The sequence below is a fragment of the Paroedura picta genome, chromosome 9 (genome assembly GCF_049243985.1).
Source record: "Paroedura picta isolate Pp20150507F chromosome 9, Ppicta_v3.0, whole genome shotgun sequence".
NCBI classification, from domain to species: domain Eukaryota; kingdom Metazoa; phylum Chordata; class Lepidosauria; order Squamata; family Gekkonidae; genus Paroedura; species Paroedura picta.
Window position 1 is genome coordinate 60,412,400 of NC_135377.1, and position 22,331 is coordinate 60,434,730.

General features: G+C 44.4%; 1 long non-coding RNA gene and 1 pseudogene across 1 annotated transcript; both read right to left on the reverse strand.

Annotated features, from left to right (window-relative positions):
- Nucleotides 1–685: 685 nt before the first annotated feature.
- Nucleotides 686–16,660, reverse strand: LOC143844263 (uncharacterized). Its single transcript, XR_013233900.1, has 3 exons — nucleotides 16,573–16,660; nucleotides 1,698–1,810; nucleotides 686–997 (listed from the first exon to the last, which is right to left on the reverse strand). It is a non-coding gene; the product is annotated as an uncharacterized LOC143844263 (long non-coding RNA).
- Nucleotides 6,417–6,857, reverse strand: LOC143844262 (small ribosomal subunit protein uS19 pseudogene; annotated as a pseudogene).
- Nucleotides 16,661–22,331: the final 5,671 nt, after the last annotated feature.

Below are 22,331 nucleotides of genomic sequence, written 5' to 3' on the forward strand. Positions count from 1 at the left end.
ACCGGGCAACAGTGGAGGGGGGAAGACTGCGGGAAGACTAGCAGAGATACAAAGTGATCCATCTAGACTTTTTTGCATCACATTAGGTGTTCCTTGTGAATTAATGGTCTGTTTTGAAATGCCATAGAGAGGAGAAGAAAAGAACAATTTATAACGCATACTTGAGCTTCATTGCCTCAACCACCCACCTGCCCAGTTATATAATGCAGCCCCTCCCCCAAATGTGCCGCATGCAGAGATCAGGGTCCCTGGCAAGATTTCAGCAGAGACCCCAATGAGTCAAGCAAGTGGGTCAAGCTATACAATGCAAACCCTTTCAGCCCAGGCTATTCGCCAACAAGGCATTTGTGGAGGGGGGGGGGGAGAGGATTCCAGCTTGATCCAATATCTCTTAGTTGGCCCCTAAAGTATTAGCAGATTCCACATGCCAAAAGACGTTTTCCGAGATTCACCTTCAAAATGTTGTCTTTTTTATCCTCACTGAGATGCCAGAGCAAAAGAAAATAGCCCCCAGGCTGAGACAGACTTGGCATCTCAAAATGCCTCTTTTTCAGCATTGCTTTCTCTAGTGACAATATGATGTCATGTTTCATTATGATGTGCTGGTGCAGCTGTTGTTGCCACAGACCGTCATGGCCAGCTATAAACTTGTTAATTGAGCCATTGCTGATATTAGATTTCCTAACTTTATTCCGGTGAGAAACAATGGCTTAAGCAGAGAGAGGGAGAAGGAGAGGGAGAGGGAGAGAGTCCTGTTCTCTGCCTGTTGGATGCACTTTTTAAGCACTCCTTTCTGATCAAGTTGCAGCACAGATCCCTCCCACATCTATGTTCTCAGGATTAAGTCAGAAGACTCCGATGCCAATGTTTCAAATCACCAGATGTCTCAGTTGCCCTGCAGGATCAAATTCATAGGCGGTGATGTTACAATGATCCCAAGGTTTGTCTGCAGTCGAAAGGTTTCACATGATTGAGTTGTGGATATATGGATGAGCTGCTGCACACAGACAAAAGAAGAAAAACATAGACAGTGTGACATTTAGTCTGTGAGTAGAGGTTCGATATGCAAAGGTGCGCAGCACCTGAAGGCTTAAAATAATAAAATAGTTTTATTGCAAAGAGAAACAATTTTGTATAGAAAGGAGGGTAGGACAAAGGGGGAGGGGGAGAGAGAGAGAGAGAGAGAGAGAGAGAGAGAGAGAGCTAACTGTTCTAACTTGTCTGTAATCATTCTGTCTGTTATGTCTGGAGGCAAGCGGGGAGGAAGTGTGCTCAAAGGGGCAGGAAGTCTCTAACTGAACCAATCAGGACACTGAAGGAGAGTATTTGAAAAAATCCAGGAAGTTCCCATTCTAACTATGCTAAGTATAATCTCCTCTGATGCCCCCTGCAGGATATTCTTTTAATGCTGTTGAATCATGGACAGTATAGATTTTGCACATCCCAACAAAGCTTAGTTGTCATACAGCTGAATCTGCAGCACAGTTGATTTACATCCCAATAATTAAGGATAAGGTTGCACCTCCCGGCCTCTTTTCCAAGAAAAGGGAAAGATCTCTCTATGGTCCATCCTGTAGCTGGAACATAAGACTACTGAGAACACTCACAGGCCCACAGGCAAAGATTCCACCTGCGTTTCCCTTAACCCACCCAAAGATAACCCGAACATCATACAGGAAGTAAAGCACATGACTTGCCCAGTTTTATGGTCTTCCAAAGTGACCCGCACCCCTGAAACTTTATCCCATTTGTCTCTCTCTCTGGGTACTTCTGCTGGAAAAATCTTCTCCTCCTCTTAGTATGTCTCCACCTGGAAAGCATAACAGAAGCACTAAATGTGAGAAAGCACCTATGTCCTTACCTGGATGGCCCAGGCTAGCCCAGTCTCATCAGATCTTGGATGCTAAGCGGGGTTGACCGTGGTAACTACTTGTATGTCCCAACTGGACCCAAAGAAAGGGAAATTAGCTTTAAAAGAAAGGAACAACTTTAAACTGCCCCCATTCTTCTAATAATTAAATTGTTTCCCAAACTGGAGTCAAAGAAGGGCAAAGTAGCTTTAAAAACTGGTTTCACAAGGAATAACTCAGGACTTCGTAGGTCTGTGTATACCAGAGTGGATCTTGGTATGGAAACCCTACAATGAAATCATGAAGTAAGGGTGAGAGCAATTATAAACCCAAACAAATAGCTTGGTTGCATACAAAATAAAGTAAAAGACTTTAAAACGCAAAGAATCTACACTGTCAGCTTTTGTGAGCCAAATCTTCATGGGCAAAAAGAGGTTAGGTGAGGCAACATGATTAACATACTTTAATGAGGTTGAAATGAGCCAGAGCTGCACTGACACAAAAGTCTGGGTGAGTCAAGACAGGCCCTGAAACGGGATGGGGTGTAAATCAATGACTTGACTGCTTTTCTTGATTGAGTTAAAAAAGGGAAAAGATGAATCCTTCCATGGGCTGGGCAGAAACCTCCTGGATATCCCAATGTTGGAAAGTCCAAAATAAGAGGGGAATCTCACTAATGGTGTGTGTGTGTGTGTGGGGGGGTCATCTCAGATGAAGAAAGAAGTGCGGCCCTTGCAATTGGGAGACCACCAAGAAATTCCAGGGTCACCACACAGAGGTAGGCATAGCAAACTTCCTCTTTCCTCTTTCCTTGTCATCACCGTTGAACACTTATGCCTTATGCTGGCAGGGTTTAAATTTGCAACAAGGGGCGTAGCACCCGGCTGTTTAAAAGAATAAAATAGTTTTGTTTAGAAGAGAAATAATTTACTATAGGAAGAGAGGGTCTTAACTAACAGTCTAACTATTCTGTTGTCTTCATTATTTATTTGTTTATTATTAATCGCGTTTGTATACCGCTGCTCCTGGACCCGCCATCCCACAGCAGCTAGCAACGTGAATACATTTAAAATACAACAGTCTAAAAGCAACCCAACTCAAAATCCCCCCACTGCAGTCAGATTTCTCAGGGTTGGTGCTTAGAAAATCTTCTCTTGCCCTGGCCTCAACCAAACGCCAGGTGGGAGGGCTCTGTCTTTCAGGCTCTACGAAACTGTGTCTGTTCTATTCAGGAGGGAGGAAGTATACTCAAAAAAGCATGAAGTCTCCAAAATGCCAATCAAGACCCTGGGGGAGAGTATATGAAAACCCCCAGGAAGTTCCTGATCTAAGTTCCTGCAGTGGCTGGGCTCCTTTCTCCAAGGTCGTGGACAGAAGGTCGCTGTTGGGAAAGAGCTGTTGCGCTGCTGTGGACTTCAATGTGGACTACCGCAGGGCGTGATTCTCTCCCCAGTATTATTTTACATCTGTCCCTCTAGGACAGTTTGTTCAGGGATATGGGCTAGTGTGCCACCAGTGTTGATGAGTGACCAGCCAAACGCTTCACCAAAATCCTTGGCCAATATCTGGGAGCTGTGAGGGAGTGGTTCCAACAAAGCCGCTGGAAGCTAAACCCCTTGAATACAGAGGTCCTCTGGCTAGGCAGGAAAGGATTAGAAAACAAAGCATGCCTCCCTCATCTGGAAGCACTGTCCAAAATTTGGGGTGATCTTCGATGCCTCCCTTACTAAGGAGGTGCAGGTCACAAAGATAGCTTGGCAGGCGAAGCTACTAGCACCCTATCTGGCTCCAGAACACCTAGCCACAGTGATCCACATGACAGTCACCTGCAGACTAGACTTCTGTAACTCACTCTACACAGGCCTTCCCTTGATCTGGAAACCACAGCTGGTTCAGACTGAGGCTGCCCAGCAGCCCAAGTCCTCACAAGGATCTCATGGAAAATGCATATTCGACCTGATCTCTGGTTGAATTCTGGGTCAAGTTCAAGGTTTTAACCTTTAAGGCCTTACATGGTCTAGGACCTGCATATCTGAGGGACTGCCTCTCCAAGTAGGTTCCCTGAGGAGCATTTTGTTCTGTGAATTCCAATTTACTGGTAGTTCCCTGCCCCAACGTGGTTGGATTGGCTGAGACTTGGGCCCTGTAGGAGTTGACAAAGTTCCAAAGGGCTTGCAAGATGACACCCTTCCACCAGGCATCTGGTTGAGGCCAATATGACATCAACAGAGCCCCTCCCCCTACCTCCACTTCCATCCTGAAATCCAGACACAAAATCAATGCCAGAATTATCCAGACCCAACTTGTTAGATCTGGGGCACTCAAGAAGGTATTTGGATAAAGAATTTGTAAGATTAATATCAAATGTTTTATACTGTTTTTATTGATGTTTGCCTATTTTTAGGGAGAGGCAGCCAATAATGATAATAATGATAATGATAACAAACTAAGCTAGCAACACATTTCCTCCAATCCCCTTAGTAGAATATTTTTGTATATGCTGTTGAATCATGCACAGTACAGATTTTGCATATTCCAACAGCTTAAAGCAGCCTTTCTCAACCTTTTTGCCATTGAGAAACCCCTGAAGCATTCCTCAGGCTTCAAGAAACCCCGGAAATTATGTCAGCAAGCCACACCTCCCTGTGACACACCCAGAAGTCACATCTTACCAGAAGTGCTATGACTCAGACATTCCCACTGGATGTGACATCATATTCCATTGCCTCTGCCCCCCCCCCCCCCAAATCAGAAACAGCCCAGCAGCCTACTCTACTGGGCCGGGATTAGATCTGGGGCTGACATCTGTCACTCCGTTGCCCCCCAACACAGTTAATTTAAAATGAGAGTACTTACCTCTCTGAACTCCAGTCATACACAGTGGGCCTTGGCCAGCAAGGATTTTTATGACCAAGGCCCCTCCCCTTTCCACCCTCTCCAGGCCAATCATTGGCCATTTGTGGGGGGGAGGGCAGGTGGGTCAACATAACCATATATGGTCATATTACCCCATTCTTTTTTTAAGTTCCAAAAATACGTTAGAATTAATTAACTTCCACCCATTTGACAAAATCCATCCAAGGCTGTTGAGAAACCCCAGAGTTTCACAAAACCCCTGTTGAGAAAGCTTGCCTTAGATACTTGTGAATTCACTGGTCAAGTATAGAGGAGAGGGTTGTAGCCCACTGCTCCTAATGGCAGGCTGGAACCCACCCTAAATAGTTTGATCTCAAGAAAGCAGTGAATGTTCCCTATGTTTCTTAGTATGAAGGGAGGAGTGAGCTCCTCATCAACATGGAAGTCACTGTCCTCCAAGAAAACCAAGAAGTAGAGAGGACAAATCATTTACTCCACCTATGGCATGGTGTTTAGGACATATCCAGGGAGAGCTGAGGGCATACACATATCTTAAGGCTTTCTGTGCCTGTACAAATTAGGAATGTGAAGGTTGACCAAAAATGAGATTAAAACAAAAAATAATTATTCATTATCTAGTGCACATAAATTAGAGTATACCCCCATTTAAAACCATAACTTCTCATTTATAGCAACCTATAAAATGTTCTACGTGTTTCTAGTTTCTACCTTTTGGGTTTTCTTCAGTGGTCAAATAAACAACACGCACACTTATATTAATTCATTATATAATTAAAGTCTGGTATAGCACTGCTCACGATTGTGCTGTAAACCATGGGTAGTCAACCTGTGGTCCTCCAGATGTTCATGGACTACAATGGGAATTGTAGTCCATGAACATCTGGAGGACCACAGGTTGACTACCCCTGCTGTAACCAACTTTAACTCATCCATAGAATTTGTTTTCCTTCACCCTATCCTCGTTTATTTGAAAGCTTCACTTTATTAAACAGAAATGAGCCATATTTTAACATTCCCTAAACTTAAGCTAAGAGCTGCCATCTCTCTTCTCTTATCAAGCTGAATTCTGCAATTCTCTCTACTATATCAAGGCATTTATAACCAAAGGAAGGATTCCAGTCTTAACCGCTGTTACATAAACTGAAGATAAACCAAGATAGCTAATAGCTTGGACTTAAATTCCATCAGCCGTGGGCATTATCACCAGACTGGATGGTTCATTTCTTCTCTACATGCTTAAAGGTTACTTATTCTGCACTTTCCATGTCCTATGTTGTGACAGCTTTAAATTAGCTGTCAGTATTTTAACATTTTGTTACATTTTCAACCACCTTTATCTGCTTGGGTTAAAGTATGCTATTGCCCCCATGGCCTTGGTCTTGAGTGAGGAGGAGGAGGAAAGTGGCACATATTAATAAAGTATGCAGAATTTAGTGGCTCACAAAGCTCTTACCATTGGTCCTTCTTGGTCTTTCTTTTGATTGTAAGCCATCATCACAGTTACCAAATACCAGGGGGTGTTTTTCTACCATGATTTTCCCCCGTGAATTTTGTTGTTGTTGTTGTTGTTGTTGTTGTTGTTGTTGTTGTTGTTGTTGTTGTTGTTGTTGTTGTTGTTGTTGTTGTTGTTGTTGTTGGGAAACACCTTTATTTACATGTAGAAATTTTCTTCCCAAAGCCTCTTTTATTTCAGAACTGAGAGGAGTGGGTGGCCCCAATCCCAGGTCGGCCGTGCACAGGCTTGTATGTGATGGAAAATTCGCCCAAATAATGGCCAATCATCTCAGGCTTGATTTCCACCTAGTTGAAGGTCTTCCCATTGTAAACGCCCACCATGCTGCCCACCATTTCTGGAAGGATGATCATGTCACGCAGGTGAGTCTTGACCACCTCGGGCTTCTCCATGGGGGGCTTCTCCTTCTTGCCCTTGCAGAGGCGCTTCAGGAGTGAGTGCTGCTTGCGCTGCAAGCCACGGTTGAGACACTGGTGCTGGCGGGTGCTGTAGAGCTGCATCAACTGCTCATAGGACATGTCAAGAAGCTGGTCCAGGTCAACACCTCGGAAAGTAAACTTCCTGAAAGTGCGCTTCTTCTGTTCCACTTCCGCCATCTTGACGTGGGCCTCACCGGGAAAAGCTTTTCCGTTAATTTTTGAGAGTCATAAATTAAACAGAGGTCTGGGTGGGGGGGATGAGATGACATTCTAACCCAGCCTTTCTCAACTTTTTTTACCATTGAGAAAGCCCTGAAAGATACTTCAGGCTCCAAGAAACCCCAGAAGTGGCACCGTCATGCAGAATTTGGTTGGGAGTCATAGCTGTGTACACACCCACCCAGGGTCCCTCCACTTCCCACCCCTTACAGGCCCATCATTGGGAGGGCAGGTCGACATGACCATGTATGGTCATATCAGCCAATAAATATTTAACAAATTAAAAATATATAAAATTGACTCCCACCCATTCTGGAAACACTTCCAGGGCCATGAAACCCTGTTGGAGAAAGCCTGTTCTAATCTCTTTACACAACATTCAGCACATTTGCTCTAATGTGTTTCCATATAACATATCCAAAAACCTTATAAATTATTTGGTGAACCAATAAATCGTGTACCATTAGCTCTTCTGGCCTAGATATTGTGGGTTTTTCTGTACAAGTTGACTTAATACTTTCATTTTATATATTGTGCTGTGAGCTGCCTCAAAAGCTTTTTAAAGCTGAGTGCCAGGGATCTAATTATCATTTTGATAAATAAAATACATAATACTTTTGGAATATTTGACAAAAATCTCCAGCTTTCTCCTACTTGCTCCAAGGGAAGGGACTATGAAAGTCTGAAAAAAAAAACCCTGAAGGATGGGGAAGGAATAGGGTTGTCGGCTCATGGTTGGAAGATTCCTGAAGGTTTGGGAGTGGAGTTTGAGAGGGCAGGGATCAGAATGGGAGGTACCTTGGGGATGGTGGGAAGTAGAATGCCCTGGAGTTCATCCTCCAAAGCAGCCATTTTCTCCAGAGATCTTCTCCAGAGATTATCTCCAAAGATATTATTTGTTATCTCGTGATCAGTTGGAATACCAGGAAATCTCCAGACCTAGGGTTGCCAGGTCCTTCCTGATCACCAGCTAAAAATGAAGGGATAGTGTTGCCAGCTCCAGGTTGGAAATCTTTGGGGAGGACCTTTGGGGTACCCTGTCATAGAGTCTACCCTCTAAATCAAGGATTCCCAACCAGAGGTCCGGAGATCCCCAGGGAACTGCAGGGGCTCGGTGGGAAGGGTCTGTGGTCTGTCCTCTCCTGCCTTAATGGACTCAGTCAAAAGCTGTGGGACTGGCTGCTTCCATTTCTCCCCCTTCCAAGTGTGAGTTCTTTTGTGGTGTCTGCATCTGGGAGGAGGTGGCGCCCTCAAGTCTACTCCCACTTAAAACAGCCTCCTACCTCTCCCCCTCAGTCCTCCTTGAACCTGCCTGTTAACATGGGCAGTGATGTCACTTCTGGGGGGGCGTGGCAGGGAGGTGTGGCAAGCTAACAGCTCTTCCTGGGGCTCCTTGAAGCATGAAAAATTATTTCAGGGGCTCTTCTATAGTCAAAAGATTAAAAAGGCTGCTCCAAAGCATCCTTTTCCTCCAGGGGAACTGATTTATAGAGTCTGGATATGAGCTGTCATTCCCAGGGATCCCCAAGTCCCACTCAGAGGCTGGTATCCCAATCCAGATCTGACCTGGAGGTTAGCAACCCTAGGGAAGGAGGAGGAGCAAGAGTTGAGGCTTGTTCTTGGGGGCAGTTTGCCTGACCTCCAGGCTTAGCAGTCGTCCTGGTACTTGACAAGGCTAAAAGGAGGAAAACAGGCTGCTGTGCTATTAACCGTGGCCATAATTTCCAGTGGTCCTAGTTGTTCCCACAGCTGAGGGAAGAAATATAGAATACGCCCAACACATGCAGGCTCATGGGAGCACAACCAGACTCACAGTCAGCTGTAAAGTAAGAGAGCTTGATTAAAAATCCCTTGTTCTTTCAGTGCTATGAGGGGAAACTTTTTGCCCCTTTGTCTCTGGGGTGGAGCCAGAAAGCCCCCTCCTCAGAATAAAAGGATGAACCTTTGAAAGCATTAGATCTGTGCTTCCCTTTTAAGCTTTTGAATTTCTTCTACATCTTTATGAATGCATTCTGACATTTGCAAAAAAACAAAAAACACCCTTTTTTCTCACTGGGTTACATTCCCCCCTTTAAAAACAAATGAGAGGTAAAATGATAATCAATATAGCTCCAAAACATTCCTATGGGGAAAAATTTTAGACCTGTAAAGGTAAAGGTATCCCCTGTGCAAGCACTGGGTCATGTCTGACCCTTGGGGTGACCTCTAGCGTTTTCATGGCAGACTCAATACAGGGTGGTTTGCCATTCCCTTCCCCAGTCATTACCGTTTACCCCCCAGCAAGCTGGGTACTCATTTTACCGACCTCGGAAGGATGGAAGGCTGAGTCAACCTTGAGCTGGCTGCTGGGATTGAACTCCCAGCCTCAGACTGCATGTCTGCTGCCTTACGACTCTGCTCCACAAGAAGCTAATTTAGACCTGTAAGAAATGCAAATCTGGACAGTCTTAATATATCTGGCTGCATACAATTCTCCAGGGCTTTACAGTGTAGAATTAACTGACCGTCTTTATAACCAAAGGCGGCCGGGGGGAGGCAGGGGAAGATTCCTTCTACTTTTGGTGATAATTCAAATACTAGAATTTCTTCATGGCTATGTCATAAGTTTCTTTACCGCTTCTCCTGCCTTGCTTGTGCAGAGATTAGTTCTATGAGCAAGATCAGGCCTACAGTTCTAGTCAGCGGTGTTAAGCGAAGTAAAAATATTTTACCAGAATAGCCTGATTTTATTGCATTCCAGAGTCACATGCAAGTTGGGGTTTACCATCTGCTCAACAGCAATTCATGCGATGATGATTCAGTTTACATTCCATTTGGGTATCCAGCTGAGCTCATTTTCTATCCTGAAGATATGTCAGGTAGGAAAAGTCCCAAAGTGGGCCCAGCAAAGGAGAAAACAGCTTTTAAAAGGAATAAAACAGGACCTTGGCCTATGATTTTGGTATTAAAAAAGAGACAAAGTTGAGAGAATAGTTTTAAACACAAGCCAATAGCTTTACTGCATATAAAATAAAGTTAAAATGTAAAAAATTTACGCTGGGCACATGAGAACTAACTCACCACCAACAAGTAGACACACTTATAAAAGGGAGGAAACTGGGAAGTTTCTAGGGAAGGGACACATGACCTGAAATCTAGAGCTTGAGGTCTGGAGAGGTCCAAGGAACAGAACCAGGAGCTGCCTTAGCAAAGAGAAAAATCCTGCATTGCAGTTGCAGGAGGTGTCCAGACAACAGGAAACCTGGCACGTTTTCCCCTGACTTGGGGTGAACTTTTTATGGGGAAGAGTCCCATTGCTGGACATGGAAGCCCACTTTCCCAGGAGCATGACTGGTCCAACATACAAAGTTTGAATCTCACCGTCTGGTTTAAAGGTAACAGCTGTCAAACTTTGGTGGGAAAAAAGGGAAAATACGCTCATTAGGTTACTGTGAGCCAAATCTGCATAGACACAAAGAGGCTAGATGAGGTAACATGATTAACATACTTGAATAAAGCTGAAGTGAGCCAGATCTGTGCTGCCGCCTTTTTGTGCTTCTCACCCTCCACAAGCACTGCTGGAAATGGCAGAAGAGAGCATCACGCCTTATACATGATTCTCTTCTGCCTGTCAATCAAGCCAGGTATCCACTCCCCTTTCTCCATGTTGTAAACGTCCCACGATGCCCACTATTGCCTATGCATCTAATCATAGATGCATAGTGCTTTTTGAATGCCACCTCTTATGGAATCACAAGTCTTGATACTTATAAAAATTAATCACATTTCTGATTTGGAGAGGGGGAACCTTTAGAGTATCCAGCTTGCTGGGGGGTAAACGGTAATGACTGGGGAAGGCACTGGCAAACCACCCCGTATTGAGTCTGCCATGAAAACGCTAGAGGGCGTCACCCCAAGGGTCAGACATGACTCGGTGCTTGCACAGGGGATACCTTTACCTTTACCTTTAACCTTTAGAGAGGCATGCTTTGTGTCACAACTTTGGGAAAAAATATTTCTGGCATTGCCTGCACACTTGTCCACCTATTTGTTGCTCCAGGCAGTTCGCCTTAAAAAAATTCCCATCCCCGGAAGAAGGGAGAGGGAGGTGGGTGCGAGGGTGGGACATTGGAGGCGGAGCTAGCATTTCTTGGCCTCCATTCATTTCTTTGACTGCTGGCCTGCTGGTTGTCTGCTTGGGGATAGCGCTTTTTAGGTTGGTGAATCCAATTTTTGGGATTCACCAACTCATGCTTTAAAATGGCAGATATAGCAAGCAGTTTGCTATCTGGATGTGGGAGGTCGGCAACGTCATGCGGAGCGCCTGGAATGTAACGTCTTCAAAAGGTAAGTATGACGCTAAAATTAAGATGTGCAGAAAAGCCCTTATTGTTACTGAGAACCCTGAGATGGCGGGAGATTGCACTTCATCAGTTGGTAATGCCAGCACCCCCTGCCTCTTTCCTGGGTCTTCACAGCTGTAATGAGGTGACTTTATGAGACTCCCTACATTCCAGATCTCCTGGCACTTAGGCTCTAAAAGGGGGCGCTTATTAGAACTAAGCCAAAAATAAAAGGAGGATCCCACTGACCAAGGAGGTCTAAGCTGGGGAGGGGTCAGAGTCCATAGAGGGGCAGCTAATGTCACTTAGCTCTTGTATTGATTTGCAAGACATAAACCGCTTCAGTTTCCTGTTTCAATGTGGTAGTGTTGATATGGAATCTGGTAGTCAGGATGGAGGCCTTGTTTTGCGCTCCTCTCTAGAATTTTGAGGATGACTTGCATCCGTAAAGGGAAACTGGGAATTTAATGTTACAAGCTTCACCAAGTAACTCAACATTTAAAAAGAGTGAGACGTCTGTGTCAGTAACAGCAAGAGACTTTGGTGAAATGACAGACACACAAATAAAATCCTAAAAAACGGAGACAAGTAAAAATGTTCAGGCATGCTTTTGTAATACATTTTTAAAGGCTTGTTCGGTTCTTCATTCAAGCAATCTTCCTTCCCATGCACAGGCAGCTCCAAAATGGGGCAATAGCTCCCTGAGGGCACTTCTCAGCTTGTAAAAACAGCATTTGGAGGAATGCAAGAACCCCCTGTGGTCTTGAGCCAAATTTGATCCCCACAGACTTTTAATATGCCATTCCCTGCAGCTGCTGTGTAGCGGCAGAGTCAAAAGTCAGGACTGGAGAACCCAGACCCAACTCCTTAGAAAACGTAACATGTTGCTTGGTGCAAAAGGCACAGATGCAGTCATTCATGTTTACTTCTCTGTTCCCATTAGCTGATACAAAACACACTATCAGCGCAATCCTAGGCAGAGTCACACCCCTCCAAGTGCACTGAAGTCAGTTGTGTGATTCATATTCAGTCCCGTTCAGGTGCTATACAGAGCAGCAGCATGGTCATATCCAGGGGTAGTCAAACTGCGGCCCTCCAGATGTCCATGAACTACAATTCCCAGGAGCCCCCTGCCAGCATTCGCTGGCAGGGGGCTCCTGGGAATTGTAGTCCATGGACATCTGGAGGGCCGCAGTTTGACTACCCCTGGATATCGATGCAGAGGCTCTTCGTTCCAGCATCTGTACGACTTCATCAGCTTTAGGATGCTTAGGGCTGATCCTGCGTTGAGCAGGGGGTTGGACTAGATGGCCCGTGTGGCCCCTTCCAACTCTATGATTCTGCGATTCTGTGATTCTGTGATTCATTCAGGATGCTGTTTCCCTGTGATGTTTGGAGGGAGTTTAATTGTTTCTGGCGTTCTGTATGCTGGCATGCATACTTTGTAAACTGCCTTGGGACGATCAGAGGAGCCAGGCAGCCCATCAATCTTTCATTATTCAATAATAAACCAGTAGTGATGCCTCTGTATTGTTCTGTATCACATGCGGCAGGCATTGGACATTACGGCTTTACCTCCAGCTTTCCTTTTATTGCCTGACTGGACAGAGCAATAATGCAGACAGCTTTGTGAGGGCTAGCAATGCCACCCTAGGTCGAGCTACATCATTCTAACCCAATTTACTTCTAAGTAAAGTTACGGAGGTGTAATTGTTTGTAATATTGGGTTGCCAACTCCAGGTTGGGAAACTCCTCAAGATTTGGGGGTGGAGCCTGGAGACAACAGCAAGGGAGAGTGGGGTACGAGGCCACATAGTCCACCTCAGTGAAGTACAATGCTACACAGTCCACCCTCCAACAGATCTCTGTGTTCTGGAGATAAGCTCTAATTCCAGGGGAGCCCCAGGTCCCTTCTGAAGGCTGGCATCCCTATCTCCAGGTAGGAGTTCTAGAGATCAGCTGTAATCCCAGGAGATCTCCAGACACACAAAAGCAGAACCGAGAGTACAAATTCAGGCATAGTAATCAAAGGTTTGATTTGATATATTATCAGAAACATGAGCTCCACAATAATCAATATTACAAAAATTGAGTCCCATGAAAAGCGAAGAATAGTGGACTATACAGAATAAACCCTCTCACTTAACAGCCCGTGGTAGGCCCATATAAGGAATCGACAATGTAGACAAGGAACGATGTAAAGCAAATGTAATGAAGCACTTTGGAAATATAATGCTAAATTAAAAAAAATATACTGCTGTTTGGCGCCGTGGCGCTGTGTTCAAAGTGTAGCACTGAAGTGCTACATTCAATCCGTGTCTGGCTCTGTGGCTTGTAAGAGTCTTTATTCTGTATGTTCCACTATTCTCCGCCTTTCATGGGCCTACATTTTTGTAATATTGATTATTGCGTGGCGTTCATGTTTCTGATAATATATCGAACCCTTGATTACCACGCCTAATTTGTACTCTCAGTACTGTTTTTGTGTTCTCTTCAGAGTTCCTTTTGTATTGTGTTTGCCCGCCTGGAGCCCGGCCACTCTGCCTTCCTATGGAGCCATAAATCACTCTAAGACTGGGTGTAGGACAGGGTGCCATTCTTTGGTTCCAGTGCATGCCCCTCCACCTCTGGGCCATGCAGCAGAGATAACTCATGCTATGAGACAGCAGTACTGGCTGATGCCTGTGTAGAAATGCAGATCTGATTAACCGCATCGGCACAGCAACTTGAATTGGCTCAGAACTCCCTCGGCGCTATTGCATGGCCCAACAGTTCTTGCTCGCTTATCAATGTGCCAGCTAATAGGCTATAAAATAGCTTCATTCCTAGTACTGCAGCTTAGGTGGATTGTGGAACTGGGCTGTAAAACTCTTGGAGATGGAACAGTGCTCTCAAAAACACAAATGATATTCTTGGAATCTCTCTGTTTCCTACCCATCTCATTTTTGCCCCACCCTTTCTCCAGGTGGGAGGCAGAATTCCTCCATGTTGCCCTCACAACAGCCTTGTGACTTTGGTTAGAGCAGCCTTCCTCAACTTTTGTACTGTTGAGAAACCCCTGGAACATTCTTCAGCCTTTGAGAAACCCCAGAAGTGGCGCAATCGTGCAGAATATGGTTGGGAAGCAGAGCTGTGTACACGCCCACCTGGGGCCCCTCCCCTTCCCACTCCCTCCAGGCCCATCATTGGCCGTGGGGGGGAGGGGTCAACATGACCCATATATGGTCATATCACGAAACTCTGGTTGAGAAAGCCTGAGTTAGAGTGAAAGCGGATACCCAGTGACCTTTGTCATGGCAAAATGCTAAGAAGAGGAGAGCTGGTTTTTCATACTCCATTTTCACTACTCTAAGGAGTCCCAAAGTGGTTTGCAAACAACTTTCCCCTTCTTCTCCCCACAACAAACACCCTGTGATGTAGGGGGGGGGGACCAAGAACACTCTAAGAGAACAGCTCTAAGAGAACAGTGACTAGCTTAAAGTCACCCAGCTGGCTGCATTTAGGGGAGTGGAGAATCAAACCCAATTCTCCACATTTGAATTAGAAGAGAGAAGATGATTTAGTTTCTCATACCCCACTTTTCACTACTCAAAGGGACCCCCACAGCAGCTTATGAACACCTTTCCCTTCTTCTCCCCTATACAGACACTCTGTGTGGTAGTTGGGGCTGTGAGAGCTCTAAGAGAACTGCTCTATGAGAATAGCTCTGAGAGAACTGTGACTAACCCAAGGTCCCCCAGCTGGCTTCAGGTGGAAGAATGGAGAATCAAACCCGGTTCTTCAGACCCGCCTCTCCTAACCACTACACCATCTCTTCAAAATCTCCTCATATGTACTGCCTAAAGCCTTCTTCGTCAATGGATCTATATTATCTAATGAGAGCATTCACATCCATTTGCTGTGTAAGTAATTCACTGGTGAATAACAGTTACAGTAACCTCACAACACAGTGACTCCTACCTAATTTAAATTCCTTTTTACAATTGTTTCCTTCACTTTCCTAGGATTTCTATATGGTTATTTCCTGAGTTGAGTTCAGTCAGAACAGGCACCCACATGTCTAGAATGACCATTTGACAGCACAGGGGAGAGCAACAGATTTAAACAGATTTAAATTTCTGCAGAGAAAGAGAACAAAGTTTGAGTCCAGGGTCACCTTTAAGACCAACACAGTTTTATTCAAGGCATGAGCTTTCATGTGCATGCTCACTTCTTCAGATAGGGTGAAGCTGATACCTTGAATAAAAATTCATGGGTCTTAAAGGTGCCACTGGACTCAAATTTTGTTCTGCTCCTTCAACCCACATAGCTCACCCCCTTAATCTGTCTGCAGAGAAACAGTTCTCAAAAAGCAAAACGTCTCCAGGAAGTTGAGGTACGAAGGCAACAAGTCTCCATGTTTAGTTATTTAGGGCAGGGGTAGTCAACCTGTGGTCCTCCAGATGTCCATGGACTACAATTCCCATGAGCCACTGCCAGCAAACGCTGACAGGGGCTCATGGGAATTGTAGTCCATGGACATCTGGAGGACCACAGGTTGACTACCCCTGATTTAGGGGATTTTTATGGTGCCTTGCTACAGTCCTGTAAGGGGGCTTACAGGTTAAAAAGCACCATAAGATCATAAAATCACCATCAGCTAACAATACAAAAAAGCAGACCATTAAAACAATGGACATAAAAAAGCACAAAGATATTCATAAAATAGACCTCATGCCGGAAGCAAATCATAAAGCAGCTAAACAGATAAATCACTTACTTGAGTTAAAGGAAATGTTATGGCCTAAAGGGCAAGATGGTGGACCTCAAGCAAGAGAAGGGATTCCAATGGTGCCACAATTGAAAGAGCCCTGTCTGTAGTCACTGATGAAGGCGAGGCAGAAGAAACTGGGCTTGGGAGCCAGATGGATAGTTCAGGAGGACATAGCCCTGTTGATTATCCCCAGCACTGGATATGCCGCTTTTAAACATAGAGGTTCATTGAGCTAACATTGCTAGGAGCCATTGATAGATCTATAAATTTGTCCAAATTCTTTTAAAACACAAATCTGCATTGAGTGGCAGCCGTTTAGCTACAGGAACCACCTCTCTAAGGCCAACCACCCAGAAGCAATGGCCTTGCAGATCATATCTGACTTCTCTGATGCTGGGAAAAGGAGAAAGTTCAGCATATTTGGCTGTCGAAAGGCAGATGCCCCAGGTCAGGTGGTTTTGAGATTCTGGGTTTCTCTCTTTCTGTTGCATCATGGGTGTGTTTCAGTGGTATACATTTAAAGGTGTTTGCTCAGCTGGAAATATACAAGTTTTGTAATATGCACACACAGGCATTATAGGATCAAGAACAGAGAATTCATTTCTAAATAGGATCTTACCTATAATATATTGCAACTAGAGCCATGCTTCTTCCAACAGCTCTTTAATAACGGCAACAAGTACAACTGGTAACTGGCAAAGAATAACAAACAGCTCAGTGTATATATAAGTGCATGCCAAAACTTCCCGTGCGCGGGAAATGCTTTTCCGTGCTCTTAAAGGGGCAGGTACCCAATTCAATACGTTACAAAACCTGTGCTCCAGGAGACTGCAAACAAACTATTTCTAAAGAAGATAGATTCAGGCAGGTAACCCTGTTGATCTGAAGCAGCAGAACAAAGTTTGAGTCCAGGGGCTCATTTAAGACCAACAAAGTTTTATTCAAGGTGTGAGCTTGCATGTGCGTGCACATTTCCTCAGACACAAATGAAATGGGAAGTAGAAGTCCACATATATAGGTAGAGGGTGAGACATATATTAGTACACTGCGTGATCATGTGTGTCAGATTGAAGGGCCTTATAGGAATAACAAGATAAGTTTATAAGGTTATCATTTTTGTTTATCTGTTTATCTATCAATGATACCTTATAAACTTAGCTTGTTATTCCTATAAGACCCTTCAGTCTGTTAAATATCTTCATTGTGCTACATGCTAATATATGTGGCTTCTAATTCCCATTTCATGTGTGCCTGTGGAAGTGTGCTGTGCGCATGAACTCTTACACCTTGAATAAAACTGGGTGAGTCTTAGAGGTGCCCCTGGACTCCAACTGGTTCTATTCCTTAAGAACACACAGTTCATTCTTTCAGGATTAGAAGAAAACAATATATATTTAAGAATGTGAATAAGTTCCTGTATAATTTCCCAAAGACTTCCTGCTGAAATTCCTCCTTTTCCAGAATTACTAGCCATTGAAAGTCATGTCCATTGTTTGTGTGAACTCCTTCCACCTCTGATTGCAGCACAATACAAAAGTTCTAGAAATCAGTGTTTTCCTGTCATTCAAATGTTCAGCTATACAAAGTTTATTAAGCCTTAATGCACTGCACACAAAGGTATTTGGGGGATTTGGAGATACTACAGGTCCCTTGATCAACCAGTTGTTGTTTGTACTGTTGTCAATCATTGTTTGCACCATTGTTTCCTTTTGTAAACCAGCTTGGGCAAATTGGTTTAGAGAGGCAGTAAAAAGTCTTCCACATACACGAATCCAACCTGACTGCTCAGTAATACAGGTGACTTCTGCTAATGGAATACTGAGTCACACCACTGCAGGAGGGGTTGTGTGGGTGAGTGGCGTTCTCCGTGAAGCCACAAACATCCGGCTCATTATCAGTGTAGCTCTCAGGGTATGGAGCAAGAGGAGGAGTGCAGAACGACCAAGGCTGAGTGTGGGTGCATGGAACGCAACTCCAAGAGAGATTGTACAATGCCTTTACGGCTTACTCAGTCCTTAAAATAAGATGGGGTCCTCAGCTCATAGTTTCTCTGCTTTGCAAAGCATGAGTATATTTGAATTATTCTGAGCTCTTCTATTAAATCTATGGGCTGCCTGATCCAAGAGCGGCGGTTAACAAATGTAATAAATAAAACAATTAATTAACTGATTCTGGAATTTAACTCTAGAATGATATAATGCAAATAATAAGTATTAACATTTCGCAAACCAAATGTTTGCAATCTGTCATGCCAATGGCAGGTGGATTGGAAAGGCACTGCAGAAGCTTAGCATAGAGGTGGGGTGGCAGTGAAACCAAATTATGGTGGTGGGGCAGAACGAGACAAATAAGGGTCCATATATTAAGGTGACCAGATTGTCCCACTTTTGGAGGGACATCTGGGGGTACCTAGCAAATTGTACTTATGTTGAAATTAAAAATATATATATTACAATACTAGTTTTGCATTCTATGCGTTCTATGAAACTTTTTGTTGCTCCATATAGACCAAATTTTTAATCAAGAACCCCCCCCCCCCCCCCCGGTCAATGGTGTCCTGCTTTACCAATGTTAAAATCTGGTCACCTTTATCGTCTCTCCTTTATTTGCAAATAGGCAAGGAGACTAGCCAGGATGGATGGAGCCCAAGGCCAATGGAAACCACTGTCTCCACCACCATCCACCCATTTCTGCCTATAATGACCATGTGGGGCTTGTTGTTCTGTGTTTAAAGGAGAAGCAAGGAGGGGTGGACTATCAGGGGAGGAACTGGGAGCTGCCAGCTGCAGTCTCTGGCATCTCTCGTTAAAAGGACCGAGCATTAGGTAAAGTGAAAGGCCTCTGCCTGAGACCCTGGAGAAGAGCTGCCAGTTCAAGTAGCCGGCAATGACCTTGATGGACCAATGATCTGATTCAGTGTAAGGCAGCTACCTGGGTGTTCGTGAGCGCATTCCTATCAGACAGGCACTCTTCAGGTGACTCACTCCCGTCAGGAAACAGCAGCAGCCATGAAAGGAACAGTCAGGTTCTTTTTCCAAATCCCTGTCTCCCATCCTGAGTCAGCCCAAACCCAACCCTAATGAGAGATTCATAAAACCTGTAACTGTGCTAAAGTTTATCAATCTTTACCAATAACATATCACTACCTGTCCCCACCCCTCACCCCATTCATGGATCTCTAAATCTGTAGATTGGGGCACACGGAAGCTAAATAGGTTTTTCACTGCTGGTAAGGGGGAGGGCTCAGAGCTTTCCCATAGAAAGGATGGTGGTCCAGGCAAACCCTTTGACGGCCAGACAGAAGGCGAGTCTGAGAGAGGCTGGGGTCTTGGAGCCACTTCAGCCAGCCCTCTGGCCCAGCCAATGTGTATGTGGAGGGTACCTGGAGGGAAAAGCTGAAGGGCAGCTGGGCTGCCAGCAGGCAAGACCCCATTGAGAAGGGAAGGAAGAAGAAGAGGGCAATGGAGAGACTAAGACCATTTATGCACTGGGAACTTCACTGCCCCAGCTCCCGTGCAAGAGCACAAATCGGGGCTGGATGAGGTGCACCAGGCCAAATGCTCCCCCCGTGTGGGTGCAGGAAGAGGTGGGGCAACCTGCCACGACTGAAACTCCACTCTGCAGCCCAGCATGAAACCTCCAGTGCATAAACGATCTAAGAGAAGGGGCGGTGAGAGATGGGGAAAAGCAAAGGTAGGGATGTGTGATGGCTGCAGCAGCAAGTTCCTTGCAGGACCCCACCTGTCACATTTATTTTTATTTTTATTTTTATTTATATAAATTTATATCCCCCCTCACTATGGCGGTGTACACAGAATCAGTAAAATGGAACATACATTGAATCATTAAGAACATATAACAGATCATAACAGTCAGCATCAGACATGGGAGCACTGATCCGTTAGATAATTGCAGGAAGTTAGTGAGGTGAAGACCATGAGCTTGGGGATAATGGCATAGTGGAGTTGCCTGACAGGGATGGGTCCAGGCTGCAGGGAGCCCCCCCCCCAATCACTGGCCTTTAGCCAAAAGCCTGGCGGGATGGCTTCATTTTGCAGGTGCTACGGAACTATTTAAGTTCTATTAGGGCCTTGATCTCATTTGGGAGCTCTCAACATGGCCAGATCTTTGAATACTTAAATCCAGAGACTGGAGTCATCAATAGACAAGTCAGGTCTTTCTGTATACCTGGGGGGGGGGGGGGAAGCAGGACTTACTGGATCCAGGTCTAGCAGCAGTCACTGGGTCACCTGTGTTTTTATATTTGTTACATTCTATTACTATTTTCAATATTAAACAATTAATGGACTCTGGTTTCGCAGATTTGTTCAATCCAAGCCTGGATCTCTCTCTCAGAGGACCAAGCTGAATGGAGCACCACTTTTATATGATTTCACACAAGGCCAGAGCCACAGGGGTGGGACTGTGGTGGGGGGAGTTGCCTGGCTCAGAGATGTTTCTGTCTCTTGCTCTGAAATTTCAGCTTCATTATAAAACAACAACACAAGGTCATTTTCTTATTCTCATTACTCAGTAAGAAAGAACTGCTTCTGCCTTGCAAAGTTCTGGGCCACAAGAAAAGATTTTTTGTCACCTGATTTGGCTGGGTTTTTAAAAATTAAAATAAAATTTGATTTGTTTGATTAATTAAATCATTGAATTAATTATTTTAAAACTCTTCTAAACCTGTTGACTTCAATGAGCTAAGAAGAGTGCAAGAGAGTTAATTACAAAGAGAGCTAATGGCTAGTAACCCATGCCTTATCTCCTACAAATGAAGGCAAAGAGAGGAGAGTGAGTTAAAGCAGGCGACTGGCTTTATTGCAACGTCTGGACATAAGGAATTCTTCCATTTGCTAGAACCATATAACGCAGCTTCTTTCTAAATATCATGCAACATATTTTCCATTGTACGTCTTGACATTAACCATTTTACCAGCATCCCAGTATATAGTTAGGTGATTATCAAATTTGTGCTTAAAAACCCGTGACAAGAGCTACGTTAATGTGCATTTTATACATTACATGTCTACGTATATAATTCCTAATTTCAAAACAGTCTGGAAGAAAGGATCATGATTTTTCTAGGCACTGGAAAGAAATTTCGCAAATAATATGCTACAACTTCCCTTCTAAATCAAGTCTACTGATTTGACTTCTGGGGATCTTGAGCAAGTTTTGCTCTCTGGATCTTAGACATCTTGGGGGAATATAATGGAGGAGGTGCGCGCGCGCACACACACACAGTTTCCATACTTGCCAAAGGGATCTGGGGTTGACACAAATCTCTCAATGAGCAGAAGCAGTTATTTGCCATCAAACTCTTAGTGTACAGAAGTTCTTTCAAGTGGTGCTTGATTCAGCTGCAGGATCTTTCATCTTTCCGCAGGGCCTCCAAAACAGAGCTCTTCCACAGGGTCGTTGGTTGAGGCCGGGAGACACGGAAAATCAGGGTCCCCCATAGGATCGGAGTAGCAGTAGTGAATGTCAACAGCATCCTCTTTCTCCCTCCCCCCCAGTATGTTCGGGGTTGGGATGTTCGGGGTCATTTTAGTCTTTCCGCCACATCTTTGTTCTGTGTTGTTGTATTATGTATGGGGTTTCTATAGGGGGTTTTATTGGAGCTATACTGTAACTCGTCTGAGCCTATGAGGAGAGGTGAGTAATAAATACAACAACAATAACAACAACAACAACAACAACAACTATGGGAAGAAGCGTAAGTTACTGCACATACTTGTGGTGAGGCTTTTTATGGCACCAATGGCACAGGAATGGACATCTGAAAGCAAATGACATGAAATAGCAGCTGCTGTAAACAAAGACAAAAAACCACACTGGATTGGACTCAGTGGAAGATTTCCAGTAATGAAAAGCATGGTAATTTTCATCATTTCCCCCCTTCCACTGCAGACAAGCAACATGTCCTTTGCAGTGCCCCAAGGAGCAGAGTCAGCAAGGAAGTCCCCTCCCACTGGAAGAAATCCCTTTGGCCCAAGGAAATTATCCCAGGATCAGGATCATGCTTTTGCACTCTTCCTTTTAATTTAATCTGGCTTTTGAGTCATTTTGACTCCCCACCTAACCACCATTTATAATTACCAATTACATGGTCTTTCATGTGTGTGTGTGTGTTTTTAAGTTTATTATTGCTGTGTCGTGGATATTTTAAAATCTGTTTGAGAATTGGTTGGCTTTTTGCTGAGTAATCGTTTTGGTGGGTTGAAATTTATGAGTGGCTATACCAGCGAGCTTTCCAATGCAAAGACCCAAACGTCATCAAAACGCAGAGCAAGAGATCACCTAAGAGCCAGTATAAATAAGAAGCCCCATTTGCATAATTCAAAATATGCAACCATATTATTCATAATTAAAATG